Genomic DNA, 11,866 nt, shown 5'->3' with positions numbered 1-11,866 from the left:
ATAGTGCAATCATCTTGGGCAAACATTTTTTCTTTCACTGTATTTATAACTGCTGTTTTTAATTATACCAATTTGATATGTATTCACCCGCAGATATGTAATAATGTAATATAATTGGTTTAAAATTAGATTTTAAAATGCAATTATTTTTAAAAGATCAGTTTTAGATCATTACATTTGAAAAAAATCAATGTACTTAAATTTAGAATAAAAAACTTAAAAATCACTAAAAAGTATAAATTATATAGAACTGCAGCAGTCTTCATAGTGAAGGCAAGTGGGAACAGAGATTGTGACGTAATGAGAGAGGGCTTGAAAATGGGGAGTAGAGAAGACAAAAATAAATGATGAGATTCTTTGGGAGTTACCAATTCTAGGCAAAATCTAGGTGAATTATAATAATAAAAATTACAAAGTTAAAATGATGGAACATTTATAATGTTATGTGAGCAATGTTTTCTATTTAACCTTCAAAATGACTCTCCACACGGGTGCTGTGGTTTTTCCTGTTTTCAGATGAGGCACGAATTTGTTTCTTAAGGTCATACAACTTTTTAGGTGTTTGAATCAGCATCGTGATTGAGAAGTTGGCCCCAGACATATACCCTTTAGCACTCTGCTGTGCTGACCTGGGGATTTGCCTGCCCTGGCAAACTCCACTGTTCAGGGCTATATTCTGTGAAGGTCATTAGTCGGACAATTTCCCAGAATGATCTTCACTCCTGGACTCCACTTCCTCAACTCCCTTTCTCTGATCAATTCTGCAATCAGGCTTTCCCTCTCACCACTTTTTATAAAATATTTTTTTTTTTTTTTAGTTTTGAAATAGTTTAAGAATCACAAGAAGTAGCAAAAATAGTACAGCGTTGTCTGTATCCCCCCGGCCCCCAGCACTTGGTATTATTTTAGCTGTTCTAATGGGTGTGCAGTATATCTCTTTGTAGCTTTCATTTGCATTTGTATTGAGGATCTTTTCACGTGATTGCTTGACATGCATATACTGTCTGAAAAAATCTGTGTTCAAGTCTTTGGTCTGTTTTCCCATTGGATTGTTTGCTTATTTACTGCCAAGTTTAGAGACTTTGTTATACATTTTATTTATTTTTTTATTAAGATTTTATTTATTTATTTGACAGAGAGAGAGAGAGAGCACAAGCAGGGGGAGCAGCAAGCAGAGGGTGAGGGAGAAGCAGGCTCCCCCGCTAAGCAGGGAGCCCCAAGCGAAGCTTGATCCCAGGACCCTGAGATCATGACCTGAGCTGAAGGCAGACACTTAACCAACTGAGCCACCCAGGCACCACTTTATTACACATTTAGGTATAAGTCTTTTGTCAGGCATATGATCTGCAAGTATTTTCTCCCAGTCTGTGGCTTGTCTTTTCATCCTCCTAACAGGGTCTTTCTCAGAGCAAACATTTTTAATTTTGATAAGGTCCAATTTAATGATTTTTTTAAAATTTTGGGATCACGTCTCTGGCATTATGTCAAAACCCTCTTTGTCTACCTTCAGGTCATGAAATTTTTCTCCTATGTTTTCATGTAAACATTTTATGGTTTTACATTTTATGCTTAGATCCATAATCTATTCTGAGTTAATTTTTATAAGGTGTGAAGTTTTGGTTAAGGTCTTTTTTTTTTTTCTTGGCCTGTGGTTGTCCAATTATTCCAGTACCCTTTGTTGAAAGGGATTACTTTTCCTTCTCATCAATTTTTAAAAACTGCTCTCACCGAAGTTGTCAATGGCCTACTTCCCTAATCAAAAGAACAATGGCCCATGGGCGTTTAGGCCACGTAGTGTTGATGCAGAGTGTGTGCTCCCTACCAGCTCTTGGGAGGCTGGGGTGGGGGGCCACCATCCCCCCCCCCCCCGCTGGAGGAGAGAAGCGTGGTCAGGGACGGCAGGAGCAGCTCTGACTCCACACTCTCCCTGCTCAGGCAGCGCGAACGTGGTCTGTCTGCGCATACTTTTCCAAGCTGTGATGGAAACCAATTTTTTCAAGAATGCTTTCCATCTGTACTCCTTGAAATGGGAAGATAATATTGTCGTTTTAATTTTTATTTTACAAATGATCTTGCCCTATTACAAAAGTAATATATGCTCATTATAATCATTCTGGAAGACACAAAAACATCCCTCCCCTTCCCCCTCCTTCTCCTCCTCGTCTCCCGCCTTCTCCTCCCATGTGGGAATGTGAATGTTAAAATGGTGGCCTACTTGTGTGAAAGAGGAGGGCACATAAGAGGGGCTCCGGCAGATGGATGAATAGACAGTAGAGGTTGAAGCAAATATGGTAAAAAGTTAACATGTTTAATTGTGGTGGTAGGGACATGGGATTCTATATTTTTCTACTCTGGTCAGTAGTCTTGAAATGCTTCAGAAATGAAATGAATAAAAGCCCTCAAGATGTTTATTTTCTTTTTTGGGGGGGGGACATGCTATTTATTTTATTTTATTTTATTTTATTTTTGGAGTGCTCACTGTAGAATGAAGGGGAGTAAGTCGGAGGGGGAGATGAACCATTAGAGACGATGGACTCTGAAAAACAAGCTGAGGGTTCTAGAGGGGAGGGGAGTGGGGGGATGGGTTAGCCTGGTGATGGGTATTAAAGAGGGCACATTCTGCATGGAGCACTGGGTGTTATGCACAAACAATGAATCATGGAACACTACATCAAAAACTAATGATGTATGGTGATTAACATAACAATAAAAAATTATTAAAAAAAGATGTTTATTTTCTGATGAAGACACACTACACATTCACAATCTTTATTATTAGATTGTACTGAATTGCGAGGTCAGAGACAGGGTGTCTCCATCATCCCAGAGATGGCTGAGTGATGCTCTTTACTGTTGGAGATGCACCAGTGCTTTTATGAAATGACATGAAAAATTGGCGAGAGTAGAATCTGCCCTGGATGTTTGGGGAGGTGATGGATGGGAGATGGACGAGGTATTTTCTCTCCGTCTTTTTATAGGCATGCTAGCCCTTGCTATAGGTGACAGAATGAATATGTGATTGTGTGGCAATTTTAGAAAATCTCCGCATGTGTTAAGATAATAAGAGTGGGCGAGTGAACTGACAGACAGCTATTCGCTCGGCAGGTCAGAATTGCCCTTCAGCGTCAACTCACAAATTGTAGAGAAAGTTCTCTAGGTTTGGTTTGCTGACGGGTCCGTGATATTTTAATATGTTCCTTTTATAGACATGGCCCCTATCTGCCACCTAATTAGACTCTGGAGATTTAATATTGAAGTATAAATATTAATAGGTTCTAAAGAAGGACATTTCTGTGTAAAAGGTATAGGATTTTAAATTTGTACTCTATAGGGGTGTCCATGTGTTAAAGCGAAGCAGAGAATTAGGGCAATCATCTTGATGATTCAAGAAAAAAAATTACAAGACTTTAATTACCCAGACAGTTTAGGCCAAATCTATTTTTGGTACAAACTATTTAGTTACTACTTCATTTTGTATAAGACATGTGCATGTACAGACATGTACACACTGGACTTTTTGCCTGTACCCCAACCCACACTTTCATACATATACTTTTGACCCCTTTTGGGAAAACCAGAGCAATACTTTGGCTTGGAAAGTTTTACCAATGTTAGAATCTTGTCTCACCTTTGACAAGTCTCTATTCTCCCTGCATCTCCCTCTCCTTGGCTATAGAAGGTGGGGTTTGGACTTTATGAACTTTAAGCTACCTTCTATCTCCATGTTTTTAAATAAAAACCCTTATGAGTCCCCCTCCTTTATTTATTTATATAGAGAGAAAGAGCACAAGCAGGGGTGGGGGATAGAGGGAGAGGGTGAGAGAGAATCTCAAGCAGTCTTCGCACCCAGTGGGGAGCCCGATTCGGGGCTCCATCTCACAGCCCTGAGATCATGACCCTGATTTCAGGACCTTGAGATCATGAGCTGAAATCAAGAGTCGGAGGCTTAACCGACTGAGCCACCCAGGCACACCTCTCCCTCCCTTTAAAAAAAATAGATTTTTTTTAGAGCAGTTTCAGATTCATAGCAAAATTAAGTAGAATGTAAAGAGATTTCCCATATACCCCCACATATGCATAGCTGCCCTGTTTATCAACATCCCCCACCAGTGGGACATTTATTACAATCGATCAAACTACACTGACATATCATAATCACCTGAAGTCCTTAGCTTACGTTAGGGTTCGCTCTTGGTGTTATACATTCTGTGGGTTTTGACAAATGTATAATGACATGCATACATCATTAGAGTATCATACAGAATATTTTCATTGCTCTAAAAATCATCTGTGCTCTGCCTCTTTATTCTGCTCTCTCCCCCAACTCAACCTAAGACGACCACTGATCTTTTCACTGTCTCCGGAGGTTTGCTTTTCCATTACGTCATATAATTGGAATCAGACACTATGTAGCCTTTTCAGATTGGCTTCTTTCACTTGGCAATATGCATTTAAGTATTTTTTTTAATGCCTTTAAGTTGCCTTCATAACTTTCCATGGCTTGATAGCTCCCCCCCCCTTTTTTTAAAGAGCTAAATAATAGTCCATTGTCTGGATGTACCAGTTTATTTATCCATTCACCCACTGACAGACATCTTGGTTGCTTCCAAGTTTTGGCAAGTATAAATGAAGCTGCTATAAATATCTGTGTGCAGGTTTTTGTGTGGGCATAGTTTTTAACTTCTTTGAGTAAATACCAAGGAGCGCAGTTGCTAGATTGTATGTTAAGAGTATGTTTAGTTTTGTAAGAAACCACCAAACTGTTTTCCAGAGTGGCTGTACTCTTTTGCATTCCCACCAGCAATGGATGAGAGTTCCTGTTGCACTATAATCTCTCTAGGATTTGGTATTACCACTGTTCCAGATTTTGGCCATTTGAATAGGTATCTCATTGTTTTAATTTGCGTTTCTCTGATGATATATGATGTAGAGCATCTTTTCATATGCTTATCTGCCATCTGTGCATGTTCTTGGGTGAGGTATCCATTAAGTTCTTTGGCCCATGTTTTAATTAAGTTGTTTGTTTTCTTATTGTTGAGTTTAAGAGTATTTTGGATATCAGTCCTTTACGGATGTGTCTTTTGCAAATATTTTTTCCCCAGCCTTGGCTTTTCTTGTTGTTCTCTTCACATTGTCTTTCACAGAGGAGAAGTTTTTAATTTTAATGCAGTCCAGCTTATCAGTTCTTTCTTTCATGGATTGTGCCATTGGTGTCGTATCTAAAAAGTCATCACCATACCCAAGGTCACCAAGGTTTTCTCCTGCATTATCTTTCTAGGAGTTTCATGGCTTTGTATTTTACATTTAGGTCTATAATGTATTTTGAGTTAATTATTGTGAGGAATGTAAGGACTCTGTCTAGATTATTTTCTTTTCCTTCTCCTTCTTTTTTTGTGTGGGTGTCCAGTTGTTTTAGCCTCATTTGTTGAAGACTATCTGTTCTCCACTGTATTGACTTTGCTTCTTTGTCCATGATCTGTTGACTCTATGCGGTCCTATTTCTGGGTTCTCGATTCTGTTCCATTCATCTATTTGTCTATTCTTTCACCAGTACCACACTGTCTTGATTATTGTAGCTTCATAGTAAGTCTTAAAGTCAGGGAACAAACTCCAACTTTGTTCTTGTCCTTCAATGTTGTGTTGTCTATTCTGAGTCTTTTGCTTCTCCATATAAACTTTAGAATCACTTTGTCAGTATCCACAAAATAACTGGCTGGGATTTTGATTGGGGTTGCACTGAATCTCTACACCGAGTTGGGAAGCACTCACAGCTTGACAATATTTAGCCTTCCTGTTCGTGAATATCTATCTATTTAGTTCTTCTTTGACTTTGTTCATCAGAGTTTTGTAATTTTCCTCATACAGATCTTGTATATGTGTTGGTAGATTTATACCTAAGTATTTCATTTTGGGGGTGCTAATATAAATGGTAACTTGTTATTGATTTCAAATCCCACTTATTCATTGCTGGTATATAGGAAAGCAATTGATTTTTGTATATCAACCTCATATCCTGAGGCAAATACAGGAGGTGGGATGCCTTTCCATCTCAGACTGGAGGAAAAGAGATAAGGGAGTAATCAGATGAAGAAAATTTGAGGGGAGGATTGAGATAGGCAGAGTGGAAGAAGGGAATATCCCAGGAGTTGGGGTCATCTACTAAAGATGATGTAGGGTTTAGTAGAGGACTCAAGAAGAATGATGGCATTTTAGAATAGCCACTGAAAGGAACTCAGGCTGAAAAACAAAATGGTATTTACAGTGGAAAAACAGGCACCATAACTTGAGTTTATGACTATTTTCAACTAAGCCAACATAGAAAAAAGGGTTTATAAGCAGGTTTCATGGGAACTATTATATAGCTTGTTTAAAAAGGCAAAATATTCTCAAAGTCATGTTTCCCCCAAGCCCTTAGCCAAGCATCTAAATTGGATGTGGGGTGGCAGTTGTATCATTTTTAGGTGAAGAGTGTGTGTTGTTGATACTGAAACATTGTTTTTGTGATTTTCAAGTACCACTCCCTATTTTGTATTTTGGGGCTCATCCATTTAGCAGTAATTGACAATTATTTACTGAGCATCTCTTAGGTGATAGGAACATGAAATAACATGATAAATGAAACAAGGCCACCGCCATGAAGAATCTTTCAGCCAGGGGAATGTATTAACAGGTGAAGAGGAAATTGTGGTTCAGTGTGATGAGTACTGTGGTGGGATAAGCAGAGAGGGCCTGGGAAACTTCAGGAAGCTTCACACCCAATCCTGGATGCTTCAGGAATAAAAGAGCTTGGCTAAGGCAACCTGGCTAGGAATAGCTGGCTGGGAGGGTAATTCCAGGTGGTGCAAAAGCCCTGAGACACAAACTACATTAAATTCCTTGCCAAAACCAATACCAAAATATTTATTCTATTCTATGTTGCCTTGCATTTTTAAGACCAGCAGTTGGGATGATTGCTTTTGTATTTGTCCTCTGCGTAAAGTTTTATGTCATACTAGCATAATTGTCAGTAAAATTGTAGTATCAATATTTCTAGGAGTTGAATTTGTTATTCATTCCCTTAAATTATTATACATCCCCCCACTTTTGATTATAATTAGAATCTATTTAAATTTTTAATGGTCATAAAACATAGTAAGTTGTTGTAATTTATGAATGTGTTAGGCAGAAAAAAGGAGACATCTATCTATTATTAAGGTATTTTAGAAATCTCACAAAGATCACTGAAGAAGATATTTTGTCAGAGGGAAAGGATTTGGGGTGAATTTTTAACATTCTTTTTTTTTTTTTAAAGATTTTATTTATCTATTTAATAGACAGAGAGAAAGAGAGAGACAGCAAGAGAGCGAACACAAGCAGGGGGAGTGGGAGAGGGAGAAGCAGGCTTCCCGCCAAGCAGGGAGCCTGATGTGCGGCTCCATCCCAGGACCCTGGAATCATGACCTGAGCCAAAGGCAGTTGCTTAACCAACTGAGCCACCCAAGCGCCCCAATTTTTAACATTCTTATTTATTAGCTTTTCCAAAGTGTGTGTGTGTGTTTTCCCTAATCCTTGGGCATTTTTTATAAGCCAGTATTCTCCCAAGCAAAGTTGTTAGAAAACTTTCATGTGATAGCCTTAAACTTAAGGATTCTGGCAATGCTTGACATTATAAACACATATATTTTTTTGAGGAATAGAACTTTTCTATAAATATTCACTCTGGATGAATACTCTTGGGAGTGTTCTTTATTTCAATTCAAATAAATTTGACATTGGTTTATCTGTGTTTCGTTTATGAAATAGGAGATATAAGTGGTTTCAGATGTGTTGGGAATTCTTTTTATTCTTCAACTTTTATTTAAACACCATCTAGAGAATATTTGTAACTAGAGACTTTTTTTGCTTTAAATCAGTTTAAATTGCCTAAATGTGTGTTGTTGTTTTTTTCCACATAGACTCATTGTTTGGAAGCGATTTGGGGCTCTTTAGAGAAATGCATATGAGTTACATGGTCATGTATGTCACATTAAATTAGCCATTTTCTCTGACTTGTGGCCTGGATGCGTGTTGCTGTGAACAAATGGAGAACAGTATTTTAAATATATGGTCAAACTACATTTGCCAGTTACAGGAGCTTGCTAAGAGATCTTGCACAATAGTAGATGCCAGAGTTTATTATTGGTTTAAGGAATACCATCATGAGTTTTTTTGTTTGTTTGTTTTTAGAGGAATTCTGAATTCATAGAATCTCTGCATGCGAGTGTTATACTTCATAAGAAATGTGGTATTTATGTCCGTATATTTTCACAATGCCTCTCTGGTTTCAGTTTGATGACGTAACAGGCATAAATGAGCATTTGGGATAATACTGCTTGAAGTCATCCCATTGATCTATTTGAACTGAAATCCCATCTCTTTTTCTGTTTGCTATTTGAAGTGCATGCAAATGTTTGAGTTGTTGGGGGAGGGCATTGAACTGCTTGGTTTCAAGGGGCTGAATGGGATGTACTGTTAGTAAAAGAAATTATTTTACAAAAATGGTTTCAGTACAGAAGAGAGAAAATCTACCAAGTTATTAACTTGGTGTTTTAGACGTGAATTATTAAGTGGCCGAATATGGAAAGTTCATACCACAGAATTACAGCCAAGAGAAAAACTCTTATTTGCTTTAGACCAAATGTAGCCGAAAAGGAGTTTCAGGAATATTCGCCAAGGCTTACCGGGAGCTATGATGCCAAACCTTTTCTCTGTTGTGATGTCCATGACATTCACATGTGTGATAGATTCCCATGGAAATGCCCAGATATTAAAGAAATTCTCAGTATTTTTTCACACAACTAATTGCCTCAATTATTAATATTTACTGGCATCGTGGCAAACTGGATTGCTATTCAGGATAGGCTGTGGTTAGACACAGTTCTTGCATATCCAAAGTAAATGAATAAGAAAGACATAGGACATGCTTGAGTTTACTGTGTATCATATCTAAGAACAGAAAATAATTTTAAAATGTTGATACTTTATTTTTTGCCACGAATATACTGTAGCATGCCTCATGCTTGATCATTCTACACCAGTCTGTTCTGATAGCATGTCTGAAGCCTGCTGTCCTACAGGACCCTGGCTAGGTACAACATCCAGACATCAGGAGCTATCCAGATTTCGTTATTACTGTTGGGAAGTGGAATTCAAGGCCTGAATTAATTGCAACATACAGATTTTATTGAAGTGAGCTGTTCATTGAAAGCACTATTGATTATGTTTCTAAGAGAAATGCTTTGATGGAATTTAGAAATCAATACATCTATTTCCATTAGGACTTTAAATCACTTGTCATTTTTATGGAGGTGATGGTGACCCATCTGGGCATATAATTTGATAAATTATGGATAAGAATAATGGAATGTACTTCGTTTACATCAATCAGGAGTTTTCAGAATCTCTGATTGGGTATCATTACTGGAGAGTCTGAAGAATTAGAACTTAGACATATTTGAATAAATACTATATACTAGGACTCATGCTTGGGCAGGCTTTACATCTTTGTTAGAACTAAGGGAAGGATTGTTTTTCTTTGTCAACTAAGATGTTGGGTAAAGATTGTAAAGGCATGTTCATATGCAATGACATGAATCCCGAGATCAGCAAAATGGAGAAGGTGAAGACATGGAGAAGGGCTTTCTTAAGTTTCTCTTCAGCAGAGAAATAATCAAACAACAACAAAAAATATTTGAAGAATATTTTGACAAAGAAAATATTTAAACTGTAAGAGTGTTATTTTTGTCTTAAGAATAGCTGAGTTAAATATTTTCCTTTAAGGTGAATTCAAATTTTACAGAAGCAGGGGGCAATAAATCAAGGTAATAATATATAAAGAAATAATGTAAGCTTTATTTCTTTTTTCCTTATGAAACATCTCTTAGGGCAAAAATAAGGCTTTCAATGAGACACAGTGAAAGACAAAAGGAAACACTTGTGTAGATAAAATGGTAAGTGGTGTTGTTAGGTAGCTTAATGCACAGTCTAGAGACATGTAGTACTGACTCGTTTTGTAAAGAATGAAAGAATTGAGTCAATTTGATTACTGTTCCCTCAGGTAATTCCCCAAATAATAAAATGAATTTACTTACTTATCTAATAATGAAATCAATTTCATCACCAAAATAAAGTTCTGGTAGCAGACTTCTGGGTTGTCTTGCAAAAACATGAGTAATGTGTACCGGCTCTATCTAGTGGGTCCATCCATACATTGGTGTATTTATTCAGCACCTAAGTACTAAGTTTTAGGGAGCATGATTAAAAAAAAAATCAATGACTTTTCAGCTTACTGAGAAGAGTGATTCTAATAGAAGTCATTTATAAGGGAAAAAACAGCAACATTCTCCCCAATCTCTACTTCTGCAAAAAAAGTTTAAAAATAAAAAATAAATAAATAATTATAATATAGCTGAGTCATTGTGCAGAGTTGCTGCTCTCTAAATATCCATGTATTCCCACGAATTTCCTAATACCTCTTACTAGTTAAATGAGGTCTTAAGACTAGTTATGGTCAATGAGTTGTGAGTCGAAGTAGAATTGATGTGGGCACGTTGACTTTGTTCGCCTCCATTCTTCAGTTCTTTCTTTTACCTTAAACACAGGGTTTCCATCTCAATCTCTTCTAAATAAACTTTTCCCTTACTACAAAGTGTTTACTTATGGCCCAATATTTTAGCTGGACAGAGAAAGCGTGCTAGACTGCAGTAGGTCATATTTATTAAATACAACCTTTGAAACTTCAAATGATCCTGTTGAGGGCAACATGGCATCAGCAGAGGTAGTCAGCAGCTAATTTAAGTGAAAAGCACTCCGATGACCCCTATTGCCTAGATGATGATGGTGGGGATGGTAATACTTAGTATCAGCTAACATTTCTATGGCACTTACTGTGTACCAGTCAGTGGTCTAAATCCTTTCTAGATGTTAACTCATGTAATTATTTCATTTCTAATTAGCGATTTTCTCCCTAATTTCTATCTATCTGACTTCTACTCATTGTAAATACTCACCTCATTTCACTACTTTTTGATACCATTTCCCAACTCCTCCAGAAAAAAATCATCACTCCTTCTTCTGAGCTTCCTTACCACTTGGTACATATCCTTATTAAAGAACTTATAAAGGGCACCTAGGTAGCTTAGTCGGTTAAGTGTCTGACCTTTGCTTTGGGCTCAGGTCACCATCTCAGGGTGGTGGTATAGAGACACCCCCCATCCCACTGGGCTCTGCTCATTCAGCAGGGAGTCTGCTTCTCCTCTCCCTCTGCTCCTCCCCCTGCTCACACTCCAGTACCCTCACTCTCTCGCAAATAAATAAAAGGAAGAAAGAAAGAAAGAAAGAAAGGAAGGAAGGAAGGAAGAAAGAAAGAAAGAAAGAAAGAAAACTTATAACATGATACTGTAATTATTTGTTGTATCCAGGTCATCACATATATTACAAGGGCTGGTTCCTGTACAATTTTATATTCCCAAGCTTATACATTGTCTGTAACATCAATAAATGTATGATGAATGGTTGAATAGATAAATGAACAAATGAGTAAATAAATGATTAAAATTATTTGAGTTTTTTTGTTTCTTATGATCAAGAGAGAACTGCTAAATAAGAAACCAGAAAAATTTATTTACGGTAAAAACAAAAGATTCTTATATCTTGAGAATAACTGAAAATGTATTTAAAATTTCTAGGCTTCATCTTCAAAGCAAGTTTTAATTGGATGTCTTTGGCCTGGATACTCAGATGTGACCCAAGGGGGAAAGTGACACAAGAGCATCAAAAGGATTTATTTTCAAGGAAAATGCCTAGAAAATTCTATTTCAAACCACTGGGGACAGGGCAGAAATGGCCT

The sequence above is a fragment of the Zalophus californianus genome, chromosome 14, assembly GCF_009762305.2.
Source record: "Zalophus californianus isolate mZalCal1 chromosome 14, mZalCal1.pri.v2, whole genome shotgun sequence".
Classification (NCBI taxonomy): Eukaryota; Metazoa; Chordata; class Mammalia; order Carnivora; family Otariidae; genus Zalophus; species Zalophus californianus.
This window is presented reverse-complemented; position numbering follows the sequence as displayed.